Consider the following 19,471-nt stretch of genomic DNA (forward strand, 5'->3'; position numbering starts at 1 on the left):
AAATTAATATGTGTTCACATTTGACTCTGAAATAGTAGCATTTTAGAATGGAATCCATAAAGTCTGCGCATTAACTAACAACACGAAGTCGCCTGCTCCGCAGACTTCAGCTTAATTCGGAGCCATTCTTGAAAGCAATCGATGTTACTGGAATTTTTATGGGGTTTTCCTGTTTTTCAATATCAAGATTTTCAAAAGCCATAAAAATATGGCCAAGAGTTTATAGATTTTTCTAGCAGATGCCAATGCAGTCCCACTCTCTCTTTCTCTACTGGCCAACACAAACCAAATATGACGCCCACGTCAACAGACCGCTGAGTGATTCGAGATGTTCGGCTTAAAAGCAAAAATGTATAAAAATCCATGAAGCGACAGGGATCATTTTATGGAGACATCAGCTGAGGATGCGGCGGCGGAATGGTCGTGGGAAGGGAACTTACCATAAGCACACCATTATCACGATGATTAAAACTTATTATTGGCCGTGTATTACTATTATTAGTAGACAGACAGTCAGGGCGGTTACACGCACGCCGAGCCTGTGGGATCGCCTCGAAATCCTTTCATAATTCCTTATAGACCAGAGGAAAAGAACCAGCAAAGAACCCAGTACTGTATGCATATTTTTAAAACAGGCAGCGCGCGATTGCGGGGCCAACATGTTATTAATACGTAGAAACAAATAAGCAAAAACAATAAGAGTGGCGAGTGCCGGGTTCGGCAAATACTTGGCCAAAACGCGTTACAATTCTGCGGGCAGAATTGCGGCAACACCCCAAAAGAGGGTGGAGGTTGGGGAATGGGATGGTGGATGGTGGACGGGGGATGGTGGATGGAGGATGGGGGATTGTGGATGGGGGATAGTGGACGGTGGAGGGCAGGGTTCCGGCGCACATTCACCTGGAGCTGGGCACGACGTGCCGCTTTGGCCATTGTTTGCTGCAGTCTTACCTTGATGGTCGTTCACTCCACCGTTCAGTTCAGTTCAGCTCGGCTCGGAATCGGCTACGAATCGGCCTCAGCTGGATGTGCAACAACTTTTACTACTAACACACATGTAGGGGAGATATCGCCTCGACTTTCAGCGCGCCATCAAAAAAAATATGAGCAGAAAAAAACAGAGAGAGAGAGAAGCAGTAAAAATCGCTCAATAATATGTACACTGGCCATAGCAATTGAGCCAACTAGTTGGACCTGGGATACTGGGATACCGCCAGTACCAATATATCCAGGTCCCCCCCCCCCCATCCCTGTATCTGATAAATAGAGTGGTTCACAAAATGCTGCTGCCGTCCTGGGCCATTTGATTGTTGTTGTTGTTGTTACTGTTGCTGCTGCTCTTGGCCAGGCCAAGCCTGTTTTTGTTGCTGTCGGTTGTTGGCAATGTTTGCCAATAAGTTTTTGCCCCGGCATTGCTTATCACGATTTGTGGCCATATTATTTCAGTACTTTTTTTTTCATTTTTTCCTTCCTTTTTTTTTTGCCTGCCTTTGCTATCCGTGGTCGTCGTGTTCGATTCGGGCGGCCCTGCATTTTTAACGCATATTTTGTAATTGTTGCCGCCGTTGTCTGTGAATGTCCATGTCCCAGGTTGACCTTTTTGGCGGATCCATTTGCATACGCACCATCACGGGAAGATATACATAATAGTGGTAACAACCGAAACCCGCAGACCAAATCAAGTTCGTTGGACACCGCAGTTCATTGGCCCAATGCAAAGGATTGCCGCTGGCTGGCTGTCTAATTACAAACTGAGCTTTTCTACGCCTTTTCTGGCTTTCAGCCTCTTCTGTTGCTCCGCTCAGTGGTCATAATTACCAGCAAATGAATGTTATAACCATAAAAATTTACTTTGCCCGCCGCTCGAGTTATGCTTCGGTTAAATTCCTTTTTGTTTCTATGCGAAGGCCACGGAGAAGAAGTTAGAGCGATGATAGAAGGCGAGATACCCAAGGCATTAAGTGGAAAATAAATGTTTGTCTTTGAGGTGGGGTAGTTACTGAGGAAAAATGTTTAGTACCCGTAGTAAAGAAATATCTACGTCTTCTGTAGCCCTTCTTGTTCCCTTGGAAAAATAATTTTTTGTATAAAAATATATATTTATAAAAAACTATAATGTAATAAACCCCCACAGAATAAGAGAAATATACCAAATAGCATTTAAATATTTTTATAGGTTTTTTTTATACACCCATTTAAAAGAAATTTGAAAAGTAGTTAAAATTCTTATAAATTAATACTTAAACATTAATTTTATTGTGTTTCTGAACTTAAGGTAAAATAGATTTTTCTTTCTTATGTTAATTAGTATTACCTTTAAGAATTGTTTTTAAAAACTGAATATCTATCCTATATTACACCGTATAATTTCCTTTGATGTTAATATTCTTTCTTACGTTAATATTTCAAGATTATTATATTATTTCTAGTTCCCATTCTCCATTACACCCTCATCTAAGCTTGGCTATTAAAAACTCCTTAATCATGCCTTGGCCTTTTGTGTCTCTTGGCCAGCTTTGCTTGGCTGGTATTTCTCAGTTCTCAGTTCTAATTATTTACACGCTCTGCGCATGAATATCAGTTACCAGTTTCTTGTTACCAGTTTAAGTTTTTCCCCAAAAAGAAAAACCAACTGGCGCGCTGCCCTCGAGGCAAGTGTTTGAAATGTTGTACAGTTTAGTGGCGTCAAACGCTTCGCTGGAGATGCTCAAAGGCAGGAGGAGGATGAGGGGCCCCGGGGGCACAGGGGTGTTGAGGGGCCGGGGCGTAGTTAGTGCATTAGTTACATAATTCGTTTACCGTTTCTTTAGCCGTTTGATTAATTGGTAAGGAGTCAAGAATGCTGCACGTTGTCGCCGTCTCTTTCTGATAATTGTGCAGTCGTCTGTAAATGCATTCGAGTTCGTTGCTTAAGTCTTTTGTTCTTTAACTGTTCCAAGAGCGGTTTTGCACCGAGTCACTTGGGCAATTTGAATGCGTAGCATCGAAATTGGAGATTATTCTTTTACTAGGAAAATTCCTGAGGTGTATATTGATTTTGATATAAAGGAAGTAAATTTAGATAAAGCAAAATCTAAGTCTTTATGAATATTTCTTGATTTATATTGCAACTTTGTATCTATTTTTATCAATGTTGTAAATATTAATTTTACTATTGCAACAAAAAACTCTCATTACATACTCTTTGTGCAGTCATTAAGAGCACTTTTATAGGTAGTTACTATTCAATCAACCTGCCATAAAATCTTTTTACAGCCCTTACCAAACACTTCCCACATAAACCTCTCGTTTGGCCAGTCTTATGTATTGTTTTGGCCATAAGGAAATGCACTGGGCTTAGCCGGCAATTACATGATCCACATAATCACCGCCGTGCATTCCCGGAGATCCCACAACAAAGTGGGCATTTAAATTCTAATTATGCAGGCTCTTCCATCGAAAGTCACGCTAGTTTTTCTCACTCTCCGCTTGTTAGAGTCGCTCGTTGGCAGCATAGCCATGCTATTCGAAACAATAAAATGCTGATTAGGCATTTTTGTAACTGGGAAACCAAACAAATTCTAACCGAATTTCTATTGGCAAGCTGTAGAGAACAGATCTGTGGAAAAACCGGCAGTGTCATGCCTTAAGTTGCTACCAGACAAACACGATCCCGAATCTTGAATCCCGATGTCGATGCCTATGCCAATGATGAGGCTGATGATACCCCGAGGAGCAAGTGTTGTATCTATGCCAGCGAAACGGCCAATTTTCCACGGCCAAAGCCACCAAGTGCCAAAAGCAACAACACTTCGGGAGACCCTCATTGTTTTGGGCCCTCTTTACCCTGCTTCCCCTGACTCACATCCTCACATCCTTTGTTGGCCACAATCGGTTATGTGTGTGTGCGTGCTTCAAAGGAATTTCCATAACCGCTAGCATTCCGTGTGTGCGTGTGTGTTTTCCCCCTCTAATGGCCAAAACACCACAACATATGTATATAGATACCTCTTCTTGGGTTCTTCTTGCCATGCCTTTTGCTTTCCGTACGTAACGAAAATGAGCGCAAACAACAAAGAACGAAACGGCAGGAAAATAGACAACACAGGAAACCAGTTTTTCCTGGGCTATCTGTTTTCTTAGCCACGCACCTTGTGCACAGGGAAAATCTGTGGAAAATGCTAAGAGTTCTGGCACCGCTGATACTGCTACTGCTGCTGCTGCTTGACCCTCTCAACCCCTTTCGTCCGGTTGACATCAGGGTTTAACTTACGCATTTTTCAATTATCTCATCGACGCAGCGTTGCAGTTGCAAATGCATTCCTCGTCTTTGGCTATGTAGGTTGGTGTGGCAAGCAACGGTACTCCGCCTGGCGGCGATCTTTTCGGCCCCATCCAAACCGTCCGAACCCAGCCAATTTGCAAAAGCTGGCTAGCTGACTAGCTGACTTTGCTGGCAATCTGGCAAGCAACGCGCTCAACAGGCTCATCACTTAGCCATCTAATGTCTAACTGCGCTGTCAGCCGCCAACTTGTTTACGCTCGTTGCTCTCGGCAGTTGGTCCACTCTAACTACAGGTGGTGCCATCAACTAGGGCATATATCTCAAAAATCCGTAGGACAAATTTAAAATGAGTTATGAAAGTCTGGAAAATACAAGAAGGTTGCTTGCAACCTTGTTTTTGGGCCATCTTTATTTATTACTTGCAGTTTTTGCTTTACTTTAAATGTTTTCTTTAACGTATTGCTTCAGTTATTGACCAAAAAAAAACACTTTTAAAATTAGCATCAGTATTTCATAAACATAGAATGAGAACTAAATTTAAAAAATATATTTACAGTTAAGAAAATATGTATTTAAAATATAGTTATTAGACAAATATTATTATAATTTTTTTAACATTTTACTATATATCGTATTTATTTAATTTTAAATTTATTTAAAATAAAATAATTTAAAATTTTAATTTAAATAAATTATTAAAGTATATTTGTTTTTAATATTTTACAATTATACATATTGATATAAATTTGTTCGTTTGATGAAGTAGTGAAATATTTTATTTAATTAAAATTGTTCAGTATGTCTTTTCTTGTACTTATTAAGAATAAAGTATTTTAAGTCCAGGTAGGGTATATAAAATCCTTCTTTCCACTTGTCTTAACTCTTTATATTGCAGTTGCAACTTTTGCTGTGTTTGTATTTTGCATTCTATTTAAGCCAAATGTCGCCTCGCCGCGTTGGCGTCAAACTACCGTAGTAACTTTCTGCTTTTTGGGTCAGCCGCCTCAGCACGCGCTTTGCATAGCGTCATCGCTCTTAACTTATGCAACTTATGCAGGGGCAGCATAAATCATAACTCCAGCGAGAGGGGGGCAAATAGACGTCTATGTATGGGCGCCTTGGCCTGGGCAATTACTCCCTGCCGCCCCCAAAATAAGTTTTTTTTAAGCTTTTTAAGCCGCTTACAAGGCGACCTGCAACAATAATTATTAAACGGCGAAAACATAAATAAACAAGTCAGCAAAAAAACATAAACATTAAACTGTGACTGCGACTGAATCTGTGACTGTTACTGCGTACGTGGCGTCTATGGGCGCAACGTGACTTTGGGACTGGCCAAAACCGAACTCTAAAAATAAAAGACTCTTATATCTTCGAAAAGATCTTGGCAAAAATATATAAAACGTGAGCAGTCACTTAAATTGAGCGGACCGAATTCGCTGCACATTTTGCATTTTGGAGTCAAATACCCTATAAACTTGTTAAATTATTATTCGTAAAAGACATAAGAAACGAGTTCGAATAAAAAAGCTCAGGGAATAACTAATTTAAAAAGTTTTATAGGACACTTGAAACTTGTCTTTGGGGTATAATAAAAAAATCATTAGTGATTTCAACTTTTTTATGAAAAAATAAATATTCATTAGACACCTAAAAAATGGCTATTTGAATCCTAAGAAATGAAAGGATGGAAATATGTGGTTAAACCTGTGTGATACCGTGCCATCATTAATTATCTCCCACCGACAGATTACCACAAGTGGCCTACTTCTTTTATATTAGCCATGATAAGAACTTGACTCAATTAATTAGCCACTACAGAATTGATGATCTTCTTTTGAAGTCGATCTAAATGGGTTTAAAAACCATTAAAAATGCCTAACGAATCACATGTTGAAATACTGTTGAAATCAATTAGATAACTTGATTTCAATTTGCAGCAATTTGTCTTCAGCTTAGAATTGATGTGTGTGAGTCATTACGGCTAGAATATATAAAAAAAACAAGTTTAATCTATAGAAGTGAATAATATTTATATCTATATTTTGTTATGAAAAATCTCCCATGACGCATGCTGTGACCTCATTTTTATTTTATTCAAATAATACAATTTGTATACATTTTTTGTACAAGTACAGATCCGTTTAAAATTTTCTGCCAGCTTCAATGCTTGCCTAATCCCACGAAAGCCAACTTCGCGTTCCATTTTTCGAAGATATAATTAATTTATTTTCAATATCAAGTCAATTTATCAGTTGACTTGACAAATACAATAACAATAACAAATTAGATTCGGCCAGCCCCTTGTATTTCTCTCTTGTATCTCTGAGATTCTCTCAGTTTCTCTCCCGATTTCTCAGGGGATATCACAGTTTTAGCCAACTGTTATACGGCCAAACTGATTTTCAAATGCCAGGCCACAATTAAACGAAACTAGTTTTGTTCGTTAGAGAGATATGGAGAGAGAGAGCCAGTTCGTCAGCTGTTTGCTTAGCCAACTAACTTGGCCAGCAAATGCAGTCAAGAGAGGAGTAGTTTTCGGTTCTCATATTCAGTCTGCCGGCGCACCGCGTTGTGTGCACTTCGCTCAATAGTTTTATCCGCCGATCGGTTGCGATTCGTTTGTGACTAAGGTGTGCAATCCTCCCGTAATCCCCTCAAGATTCATATAACCCCTGTCTATCCAAATGCAATGATCCCGCATTTGAACAGCTGTGTGTGGGCGTAGTGTAGTGAAAACTGTGCCGGCAAAAAAAGTGTAGAAAAATAAATAAAACTCAACAGCAATACCTATTTGCTTAATTCGTTGACGCCATGCAATTTTTCATCACGAAAACTGAAACAGAAATTAGATGTTTGAGCGATTACGTAATGTTTGAACTATTTACAGCGTTTTGCGAATTTTTTTTTCGCTTTTTCCGGTCAATTATATTTTTGCGAATTTTATTTTCGCACAAATGAGCAAATAATCTAGTGTATTTAGTGCTTTGACACAGTTTTAGGTGGCTATCACGCGGCCAATCGGCCACGTCTGAGTTGTTTTGTGGCCCAGATCTTTGGTCAGGTGCAAAGTGCATCACAACGAAAGACTTAGGCAACAAACTTTCGCCCACTGCTAACCGAAAAAATAAATAGCAGTTGGTAGAGCAATATAAAAATGCTGCTGCTGCATATAGCCATAAACACTTACATCACAGCAACCTGTTGCATGTCGCTTGCAGTGGCACACTTTTTCATAAAAGTAACCATAATAATAATCAAAACAACAACACAGCAACCAAGTTGCATTTAATTAATCACAAAATGAGCTTGGCTTTTCGAGCTTTTTTCTTAAAGTTTATGAATGAATGGATGGTTGGTCGAGTGAGTGAGTGAGTGAGCTAGTGAATGACTTATGAATAAGCCCACGTTATGAATGTGGGAGCCCCTGGGTCTGGTTGCCCTTGGTCCAACGGCTTCATCTGCAACTTTTGTCATCCCTCTCGCAGGTTCGGCAAACAACATAAATTATCAACTTGCTGCTGCTGCTGCTTCTGTGGCTCCTCAGTTGCTGCTCTGAACCATATAAAAATATGACTTATTAATAAAAACAGACAACAACAGCAACTTAATAAAGCCACAAACCAGCCGGCGGACAGGTCCTCCTGGCGCCTCGAAAAGCGCTCCCTAGATCGCCTGCATCGCCCGGCTGCATCATAAATACTGATGTTTTGTTGGTTTTCCATTAAATGTGTTAAATATGCCAAGTGTAGACGACGCGTGTGGGTTTTTCGCTGCCCTGTTGCTTTTGCTGCATGAAATTAGGCGCACTTGTTGCAGCTGTTGCGGCATTGCTTGTTTTAGTGTTTAGAGTGGTCGAATGAACGAATGAACGAATGAACGGGTAACCCAACTTCAGCGCCAAGTTTGTTTAGGCTGTTTATAGATAGGAAAAAAATATGTACCCATTTTAGAGTTGCACTCGGAATTTCCCTTCAGTCAAGTGGCTGTTTAGACAAGGCTCTTAACTCATCTTTAAATGGGTGTAATTAGCATACTAAGTATTCAAGGCAAACCAAATAGTTTTCACATTGCATTTACATTTCTATTTACCAACGAAAAGTTATCTTTATTATGCAGTTTTTTAGACAAGTGAATGATAATGGAAAACAGAAAAGTTCAATACTTGTTTCCCAGGTCATAAACTATTTTTAAAGATCATAAACTACCTGTAATTTATTTTACAATTTCTAGAGTTCAAAGTTTTAATTTTTTTATTAATGAACACATCCCAATTTATGTAACAGATTTATGGTTTTCAACCTTGCCTTGGCTCATACATCAATAATGATTTTTTGGGGCTATGTTCACATGATGTTTTAAAATTTTATGTTCAGACAGTTATTTTTGCCAAACATTGACTTTACCATAAAGTTTTTAGTGCACTTGGAGCTTCGGCTCGAGTTATTTCCAAAATAAAAACTCCCGCAACTTGCTACCTGGCAAAAAAACTTCAGTCTCGGCGGTCTAAAGATCTCATCCTTTTTTGTAGAGATTTTTTTTTTTGCCGTTGCCATTCCCAACGTGTGCATTTTTAATTATGCTTGTTAATTTTTGCTTTTTTTTTAGTACCTGGCGTATTTTTTGTGCTTTTAACCCATCTTAGTATGTGGCACACGTTCTGCGTTTATGTTTCTTCATACTCCATTTGCTGGATGAAATAATTGCGGGGCGTAGAAATTAATGTGCAAGCAGGGCGTTTACAAAAGGTAATGTTGGTACAAAAAGCAAAAAAAAACAGGGTTACCGTAAGATGAGAGAACTCCTTTTTTCGTTCTTCCCATTACATGCGGAAATTACTTCATTGCAATAAAGATTCCTGGTCGATAAGGAGCCCATTTCGGTGGTATAAGGCAAGGTCAGCTGTGTGGCACCAAAAGTTTGTAGCAAGTTCGTTGCCTAAGTCTTTCGTTTTGAGGGAAAAGCTTAAATACCAAAGTTTAAGCTCGTTAATTAGCATAAGCAAGCCAGCCAAGCAGATCAAATGAGTCACTATATAGCCTATATAGGGTCGGTTCAGCACTCCCACATACTGGTATTCCATTTAGTTCCGTGGCCAGCGAAAGTTCACGAAACTTTTGATAAAACAATGTATGAAATGAATTTAAAATGTAAATGTTTTTTAAGAAAAGAAACGCCCCCATGGGAAGTGTGTGTGTGAGTGTGTGGGGGTGTGGTGGGTGTGTAATGTGTGCCCGACACCAAAACAGTTAAATGTGGAAATACAAGAAATTCAAGTGAATATCAAGCGCAGAAATTACGTCAATCAAAAGTCAAAGCACAACTGGCAACTTGGAAGCCACAAATCGTATAGGTTATACCTATACATATTTCTTGTTGTATCGTTTTTTTTTCCTTCTGCAAAGGCGTCTTGGTTATAATAAAAAAAATATAGTAAGAAAGAGAGAAAAAAATTATTGCCGAGCGGTCCAAGCCAAAAATGGACCAGCAGAGCGGCGACTTTTGCCGAGCAAAGTGTGGGCAGCAGCAGCAGCAAAGTTGCCTAACAGCCAGTCGCACTAGCACTAACACACAAAAATCCGGGCTCACACACACACTCTCTTGGCATTTTAGACCAGGTAACTCTTGGCAATACAGGTAACCACTGGGGCTCGCGATCGGCGGCTCAAGCTCCGCACATTCAGTTCGTTTTCAGCGCGCGTGCGGTGCGGTTCTCTGCCAAGTGGGCTTCTCTTTCCTGTGTCTTTTAAGTGTGAAGTTTGGATAATCTAACAGCGGAGATCATTGCCTTATTTGAATAGGCTGGCTCATCTTAACATCCATCGTCTAATTGTTGCAGTGAAAGTTGCCGGGCATTTTTCAGCAATTTTACCTCGTGAAAATTCCGAAAAACCAAACGCGCGCAAAGCAATCAAAAGTGTTCAAAGCAAAAAAGCGTTAAATATTGTTTAGTACAACAATACGTTTCAAAAAATTTATAAAAAATTACCGAGTGTCTGTGAGACGTCTTTTGCGCAAAGCCTAAGTGTGTGTGTGTGTCTTTCTGCGCTTTTGACGGCAAATCGCTTTTGGCAGCTGCTTTGGCAGCAGCCAAGTAAGAAACAAGGCTTTTTTCGCTGGCGTCGCTCTTCGTTGGCAGCTGTTGGCAGTATGAACTGATTTTGGCCGAAAGTTGATGAATAAAATGGTGAGCACATTTTTTTCCACTTCTACAAAGTGCAAATTTTAAGTGGTTTATAAAACATTTTAAGTATAATACAAATTAATGGGAGTTTTAGGGGGAGAGAAGGCAGGTGCTTATTGCACAAAAGGCAAAACCAAGTTTAGCACAACAAATAACTTATAAAATTAGAAATAACCAGAATAAATTAAACTTCATAAATCAAGTTAATATTCTGGTTTTTACAAAGATCTTGCCATTATTTAAATGGATTTCTGCTAAAAAATATTAAAGCTTGTAAAGACTTGAACAAAATATATCTTTATAAATTCTGATTTAATTAAAAATGTAAATTTATCGAATCGTACCCCATTTTTCTTTACAAAACAGAAATAAAAATACCTTGAAATTTTTTTTAATAGCCCTGAAATCAGTGAGCATAAAAACCGTTGGCATACAAAATTTACATGACAAATTTTCGTTTTTTTTCCACCCAAGTGCAGACATAAGCTCAAGAAAACAAACTGTAAATGTGGCAAAAAAACTAAAACAATAATAACAAACAGCGCCGACATAAAGAAACGTTCACTTTCGTTAGTGTAAAAATCCCAGGCCAAAGTCATTGTGAGATTTGATGAGTTGGAAGACGAACATGATGAATACGCAGATGGAAACGGGTCCAAAGACGCCTTGTCACTGACTCTATGGTCAGGGCCTCTTCGCTAATGCTGTTTATTTTCTCTGCATCTCATTTCGGAAATAACGAAACCGAAACGCAAATAGAAAATATGACAAATAATTGCTTCAAATACTCGCTTGACACACTTTTTACTTAAAGCGCAAAGAAAGAGTTTGTCAAGCAATCACAAGTGATGAAAAACAAAGCTGAGGTTGAAAAAAACACCTTGTTTAATTTTTTCGAGGCGATTTGGCAAGAGGATTTGGCGAAATTTGTGGGTTTATTGATGGAGAGATGGGAGATCTCTGACATTATCTTCGTTTTTTTTTTTTTTTTTTGTCAAATGCAAAACACAAGTGAAGCTACCGGCGCCGTCTCATTTGTCAGCCAGTTTCGGTTTGAACTAGCTGGCAGTCATTTGTAAGCCATTGTCTTTCATCTCGACGTGGGTTGTGTGGTACTTTGCTTGGAGTTGGAGTTGGATTTTTTCTCCCCAGTTCGTGGCTCATCTTATACCATCTCACCGACTGACTGACTGACTATTTTGTGTTTTGTTTAGCTTTTTATGCTGATGCGTTTGCCGCTTGTTTGGTTGTCTGCGCGGCAAAAGGTGCAAAACTTTCACTTTATGTATTATTGTTTTGCGTGCGAGCTGCTGCGTTTGTCTGCCGGGAGAAATTACAATAATAATGCCTATAAATTATGAGCCAAAGCGCTTGACTCAGTCTGCGTGGGCGAAAGAAATTGCCGCAATTAAATGAGTCAAGGGACCCAGCGAAGAAAAAATGAAGTGAATGCTTCACTTTGCGATTCTTCTGCAAAGATAAATGGTGTAAGATATAAAGCGACATATCTTTTCACTTTTTTTTGCACAAGAGAAATTTCAATTATTTTTATTGCAAAATCCATGAGCCAAATCAAAAGACTTAAGACACAAACTTGATATTTTTAATTTTCAAAATTTATGAGCCAAATCAAAAGACTTCAGTCACGAACTAGATATTATTTTTGATTTCAAAAAATGCATAAAACAAGCCAACAGAACTCTCTGTTTTAGTTGTACCAATTGAAGACTTAAATTAAAAATGCAAATTTCAGCAACCAAATCAAAAGACTTAGGAACCGAACTTGTTGCCATGGATAATGAGATTGGCAAACTATTATTTCTAAAAGCTGTCACTGATTTTTGCACAGCGAAAACAAATGACTGCAGACACAAACTTGACGTTAGCAAATGAAACCTTTATTGAATGCAAATAAAACCCAAGTTTTATTATTGCCTAATGACCGGTGAAACTCGTGGGAAAGAGATTTAGCTACTTTCGTTGGCGAAATCGGTAGATTGATTCCATAGATCTCGCGGGTAATTCGTAAGTCATCAGCCAGCAGACAGATTTATTATGGGCAAATTCCAAAGACTGGTCGCGATTTGGATGCTCTTTTGGAGCTCAATAAAAGACTGTGACTCAGTTGCCTAGTCGACTAGTTTGCAGCACCCCACACAGTCTGTTGAACCGCCGCTCAAGGTCTTTTCCCAGCCACCAACGGCGAACCAAAGCCACAAAATTCTAATTAATTTCTCGCTTGCTCGCAAATCTTTTTGCATTGATCTCTTCTGACTGCCGCAAATCTACAGAATCCAAAAAGAGCCATACTGTGTGGGCACAGCATACAAATGAAGACGAAACCGAGACCAAAGCGGAGCAACCTGTGCCAGTCTAACATCATTAGTTTCGGCCTTTGGAGGCTTTATATTTATTTATTATTTTTGTGGGCGATCGACCCACGCTGCCATGACACAATCGATCCGCCAAGGCCCGACCATGTGGTCCACGGATCTCGAAAGCCATGCACTTGTTATGCGTTTTCGATTTCCATTCCGTGATGGGCAACCCACTTTCACCAGAACACGGTTTCGTTTTCATTGCCTTTTACGAACGTACTTCTTTGACCCAAAAAAAACCAAATGGAAGCATCTCTGGCCGAAAAAAATGCTGAAAGACCCAAAAGGAAATAAGAAATACTTTTGAGAAATAAAGCGAAAGTAAAACAACGACCAGTTTTTGTGTTTTTTTGTGGCTGCAGGGCTGCTGCAACTGAAAAAGATCGGTTCGAACTCCGATTCGCAGAAACTCAAAATGATGTCATGCTGCGAAGTGGAGTTGCCAAAAAAACCCAACCAGACTTTTGGTGTTTTTTTTGTATCTTAGCCTTTGGTGGACCCAAATTTCGGCTGTATCTGTATCAATAAAATGGCTTCGTCTCGTGCAGCAAATGCAAAAGTAACCGGACGACTTGGGCCCAGCCCAGTTAAGTTCACATTCAGTTCAACTTTCAGCTTCCACGCCAACACCACTCTGTTGCACAGTTGTTTTTCATTTTTTTTTTGTATTCTGTAGTTTGTCGTCGTGGTTTATGCCGCTCAAGACCCTGATCGCTGCATAAAACTAGCCGTAATGCCGTTTATTTATTTCATTTTAAAAATCCCTGTCAACGGCACAGCTTCGGTTGCAGTTGTAGTTGCCTTATTGCCTTAGCCTCGAGTTAAGCCTTTAAATTTATGACTCATATTAGTTGCAGCCACCGACGACGACGACGAAATCGCGAAGAAAAAAACCAACACGGAAACTTTTTAAACTGCAATTTGCAACAATTTTTGCAGCAACTGTAAAGCGGACTTAGCCAAAAAAAAAAACAGGCATCAACAAGGCGAGGTTGCTGGGGCGCAGCGAAGTTTTGTTACACTCTCCAAAAACAGAAGGAAAATGCTTTGAATTTAGATACAAAATATGGTTTGGTTAAATAAAATTACTACGATTAAAATACATCAGTAATATAACAAATAAGACGATCTAAGAAGCTGATACTTCCTGATATCTCTCAGCACTAAAGTATTTTATGGTACCACCCACCGACATTTCTCTAGATAAATAAAGTAAAGTAACTAAAATGTATATAAATCATTATTAGAACATTGTCTTTAAGAATACGATGCTGTAAGAAGCTAATACTTCCATTCATTTGGTACCACTCAAATACTTTATCATACCACCCACCAGCAATTCTCTAGTTAAATGAAGATACAATTTTATGAGGCCATTAAAAACGAGTGTTACCTCATCAGCCAGGCCAAAAATGGTAGGAAATAATTTCAAAGACTTTAGAAAGTCTAAAATTTAAACTAACCCGCTGGACTTCTCAAATTTCCAATATATTCCTTCACTCATTAGCCAACTCCACAGAGGCCAAATAGAGTATTCAGAACGCCTGGATGCAAATAGCAAAGGCATCGGTTCGATCTCAAGTTGTGCGGCCAATTAACGGAATGTCTGCTCCGATATCGCTACCGTAATTTAACTTTCAAATGCAGCCCGCAAGAGCAGTTAAAACGGAAAACCCGTTGCAGGCCGGTAACTACTCCTATATAAACGTATATATAGCCATATCAGGGCACTTTAAGTCGCCAGGAGTGGGAGCTAGTCTGTAGTCACTAGTCTTTTGTTTCTTGTATGTTTTTTTTAAGTTTTCGCTTAGTGACAGCTGGGCTATCGGGCTGGCTAATAACTTCATTTAAATTAATCTGGTAACAGGAGGCAGCAGGAGCAAGGAGTGCAACAATTTAAAATTCAATTACCGCCGCATTTGAAGTTGCCACCGCAGGCGAGCACAAGGCCATAAACATTTCCCTGTCGCCACCAGAAGAAGAAAAAAGTAAATGTGGTGGAAGCTATGGAGGTGACTCTGTGCCGCACATTGATGCATCCTGTCATTGTCATAGTGCCAGCTCATATCCTGTGGATCGCCACCGGCAGTAAATTGCACAAACCGCACATGCTAATCAACATGGGCAACCGCAATTATTAAATTACATTTGCGTGGCCTAATCGAATTTGCGAGGGTTCCCCTTGAGTATCTATATCTTGTGTGTATATATATATAGAGTGCCTGGCAAATGATATGATATGGTCAACAGTAGTTGCCACTGCTAATTTGGCTTGACAGTCGGTTCTCGTCTGCTAAAAGGGGCGGTTCTATCGGTATTTGATTCGTCTCCGGAACGAGGAGGCTGGATGATTGTCGGTGTGCAGAGGAAGCATTAACCAAGTGTGGACGATTTTATCGCGCCAAGGTGACGATCGAGAAGTTCAGGAAGAATCACCCATCTAACCTAATTTACTGGCTTGTTGGGTACCCTAGAATTTGCTACAATTTTAATAAAGAATATTAAATTATACACATTTTTATGCCATTCCCTATCATATTCATTTTGATATGTATTTTCAAAGGATGAAAAATTGAAATATGCAATATCCAATCTCTATGCTACATTATGCTATACCAAGTTGATCCTCACACTTTTTTTCAATGTATATTTATATTTTTCAGCTTAAAATAAATTTTTAGTTATTTTAATAAATTTACTTTTAGATACAACGTATTTTTCTGCTAACTGCTTATGTTACATTTTTCAATATCTATTTAACATTTTCCTATAGTAAACATTTTACTTGTATATTTATTTGTAAATATCCGATAATTCATACGTTTGTATTTTTTTTCGTGTTCTTAAATATTAAAAGTTCTTAAAAAACATACATAAAAAATATAGCATTTTTTCTCATAAATTAGAACTCTTTTTTAGGGATTGCACCCAATATTTAGCTTCAAAACTTATTGTTCAGGCCCAACCTTTATGCAGTTTTTTAACTAATTGCTGTTTGCATCCCGGATATCTCAGCACACCCAGCTTTTCTCCACAATTTCACCATCAATTTGCCATCCACAGAGCTGTCGGTTATGGCCAAAAGTATAAGCCAGAGTGTGACTCAACATGCCGCGAAGGTCGACAACTGGCGACACTTTGGATCTGGTGTGAGTCGAGACTCGCACCGACAGGGAACTTATTTGGCTTTGATGGTGCGTGGGCTTTACAACTCAGTTGGCTTGATTAAAATGTAGTGTGGCCTGGCCAACGCCAATTGGCTTATTACCCATGAGCCATGATCCGGGCCAAGACAGGCCCGGTTTGCATGCGGTTCTAACGAATGCGAGTCGGCAACAAACATCGCGCAGAGGCGTTATAATTTTTTTTTATTTCTTCTCCAAAATGACCGTGGGCGGGGACATGGGAGGCCTTCAACCGCTTTGACTTCTGAGTCCCACACACAAAGAGCTTTCGTAATTAAAAGCTGAGTTGTTTTCACACTCAAATGGTGCGTTGATTGATATTCCCGGCTAATTGCCACCGGCTTGGCTCCAACTTGTTCTTCCCAAGGCACTTCCTTAATGGTCACTTACACCAAATGTCAAGTTCAAGTGGCGGGGCCCTTGGTAAAAACTTTAGAAAAAAAAAGGAAGAAAATGACCGTGTACAATGAGGCATTTGATTGATGTGCGCCCCTCTTGCCGGTCATAATCGTCTTGAGGATGATGTTTGTGATGGTGCGTCAGCAAGAAAAGCGAGGTAGTTCTTTGACTCTTTGACTTGGAGTACCAGGTTCCCAGTTCCAGGCAATAGATGGGGATTAGGACCGTGGAAAGTACGTGACAAAAGCCCAGGGCGGTGATCTTCCCCACTCTCTATCTATCTCTCTCAAAAAGAACATCTTACAGAACGGCCAGAGGAGTCAAGTTCGTGGCCAGAGTCTTTCGTTTGGCCGACTGCAGCTAATTGGTGAGCAAAACAGCGAACAAGAGCAATAATGTACCGCAGACAACAAATAACAACGTGTAATGAACGCAGCTTACAGTTTTTTCCACCGATCTTTTTCTCTTATTTTCCTCGCCGATTCCGACGTACATGAATGAAAACTAAAGTAAATTGGCCCCCAAGTCGTTGGAGTCATCATCGTTGTTTTATCGGTTCGGGACATGAACATCAAGGTGGTCGTGGCCGCTGTCGACTTCAGATTCAGACAAAATGCACTACAGAAAAAATACAAAAAATAAGAAAAGAAAAAAATATATATAGTATAAATGCGGTTGTATACATATACAGACAATAAATTGTTAAATAGCCGCAGACCCCGAGATTCAGAGAGGCATGGCTTAAAAATTTATGCCATTTTAAAGCGAGAAATGAAACACGCCCCAAGTGCATTACAATAAATTATAGAAATATGAGTATGGCAAAAAAGCCAAAAAAAAGGTCTCAGAACACAACAACGGAAATACAGGTCCATTTTTTTTGAGGCATGATCTCCGCCATCTCGCCATCTCTATTATAAAGCAATTAATGCTCGACCAGCGTCATTTTGCCTACTTTAATAATTCATAAAAGCGGAGAGAAATGAGCGCATAATTAGGACACCCGGGTGGCCCATTGGCGGATGCTTCCCCAGCAGCATTGGCACGACTTTGGACAGGGCTCATTAAAAACTGGCTGCTAAAAATAGCAAACATTTGCGGAGTTGTCCTGCGCCATCCTCACATATTTTCATATTAATTATCGTGGCCACTTGTACAGCTGTCCATGTGCAACCTGCATCCCCATCCCAATACCCATCCTAAGTATTCTCCTGGGGCAGATGCAGATACGATGCCCCTGTGCAGATTTCGCCGATTGTCCGCCATTGAGTTTTAGCGATAATTAACACCTAGGTACTAAACCAAATTGCAACCGCTGCTGCATCTGCTGAACAGATGCGACAAAAGACAAAAAAGCTCCTCCTTGTAGATGTTTTTTTGTTTTTTTTTTTTGTTTTTATGGCTACCTCCTTACATTTATTTTATTGCAGGCAAGCACAAACTGGACCTTTTGCTTATTGATTTGCATTTTTACAAGACTTCTTGTTCGCAGCGCTGTTGTCGCTTTTTATGTCTAGATTTAGTTAGTTATTTTCGTATATTTAAATCGCTCTGTATGCCATGGGATGCCTCAAGGTCCTCCATGTAACTAGCCACTGGATCAGAAGTACAAGCGGCGATAATTTAAACAGGAATGCTGCGACCAGGATTAGTTGCAAATATCGCTTTGAAGTGGAGTCATAAATTAGGGACAACTAAATAAATCAAGATGAGGTGGGGATAGGGCGTCAAGAAAGCTGCGATTGCGATACAAAGTTGCTTTTACCTGGGAGGGGATGGAATATATATCATGGGATAAGAAACCGACGTTCTGGTTTGATGAATGTTTATATGGTTTTATTATATATATTTTATGATGAAATATTTCTATACCGATTCTCGAATACAGAAAGTTTAATATTTTACAAATAAGACGGTCTTACCATGTGTTTCTTCTCCAATCTGGAGCTCATGATTTGTAGATGACACGGTTGCCTAATTTTTTTGTCCAGCGAAACCATGTTTGTTCTCGTCCCACTTTGTTATAAGCATTTTCGACCATTTTCAGCGGAATAAAATCCATCCAAATAGCAGTTACGAAGCGCTCTTCAGAGAAAAAAACCTAGTCACATGCCAAATTTGGCTAAATTGGCAACACTGAATGGCAGCTACCGACCTGTCCGGCCATTTACAATTACCATCGACCATCCACCAGCATTTCTTGGCTCATCCGTCGCGGCATTCCGATTGCGATTCCAGTCACATAGTCGCCCATCTCCGCCTGACTCACGCTGGGCCATTGTGGCCCGTCTTTGGCCCTTCTGGTCAAGAGCAGCGTTGGCCCGGGGCCAAATTGTGCTGCGTTAAATTCAATCAATGCATCAAATCCACATGCACATGCACATATCCATCGCCCACGCGTTTCCCTGACAAAAAAAAGAAGGAAATAAGAAGAGCCATCCAGTGGAAATCGCCCATGGACATGGCTTTTCGAGTTGGCCCGCGTTGCAGGAACTGGCGGGCGAATCATAAAATTATGCAGAGCACATACCGCACACGCACACACATGGGGCTATTATACAATAGGCCAACGCACAACAACACACATCGGGCCAAAAGCAAAGCGGCAATTGCATAAAACTCTTTTTACGATGCGTGGTTGTCGTCTTTGTCAGTGGTAAACCCAAAGAAACCATCCACATTCGATGGTGATGGCTGCACAGAGAGAAATTTGGGAGAGCTTTTGGGGGAATATTGGGATTTATATCTGGGAAAATCTTTACAGATTTAGGATGCACAGGATTCTTGGTGCTGGTGTCAAATAATATTTAGCTGGTTCTCAAACTTTTTTGGTATATTGAAGATATTTCAGGGCTTGACTTATAATTGGTAAATTTTTTACTTTTACATTTCATATATAACTATTTCCTATAACCATGATTATTACAGTAGTACATTCATCATTAATAATGCTTCATTATAAACCAAACCCTCTTAAGATTACGGTTTAGGAAATAAAATAGTTTGCCAGGATTAATAGGGTCATAAAGGTGATGTCGGTATTTAGGAACATCATTTTTAT

At 39.6% G+C, this 19,471-nt stretch overlaps 1 protein-coding gene across 31 annotated transcripts in view; it reads left to right on the forward strand.

The window, feature by feature from the left end:
• The window catches only part of dpy (fibrillin-like protein dumpy), a 135,048-nt gene that overhangs the window by 6,327 nt on the left and 109,250 nt on the right, over positions 1-19,471 (forward strand). For 13 of the 31 annotated variants that reach the window (XM_070999599.1, XM_070999603.1, XM_070994250.1 and 10 more), the window contains exon 1: positions 9,963-10,451. The exons of 1 other annotated variant lie outside the window; for it this stretch is intronic. The gene's annotated coding sequence lies outside the window, so the exon portion shown is untranslated. Of the gene's footprint in view, positions 1-6,829; positions 6,898-9,962; positions 10,452-19,471 lie in introns of those variants that run through there. 17 more of the 31 variants (XM_070994263.1, XM_070994264.1, XM_070994265.1 and 14 more) reach the window with 7 other exon arrangements.

This window comes from Drosophila suzukii, chromosome 2L, assembly GCF_043229965.1.
Source record: "Drosophila suzukii chromosome 2L, CBGP_Dsuzu_IsoJpt1.0, whole genome shotgun sequence".
Lineage (NCBI taxonomy): Eukaryota > Metazoa > Arthropoda > Insecta > Diptera > Drosophilidae > Drosophila > Drosophila suzukii.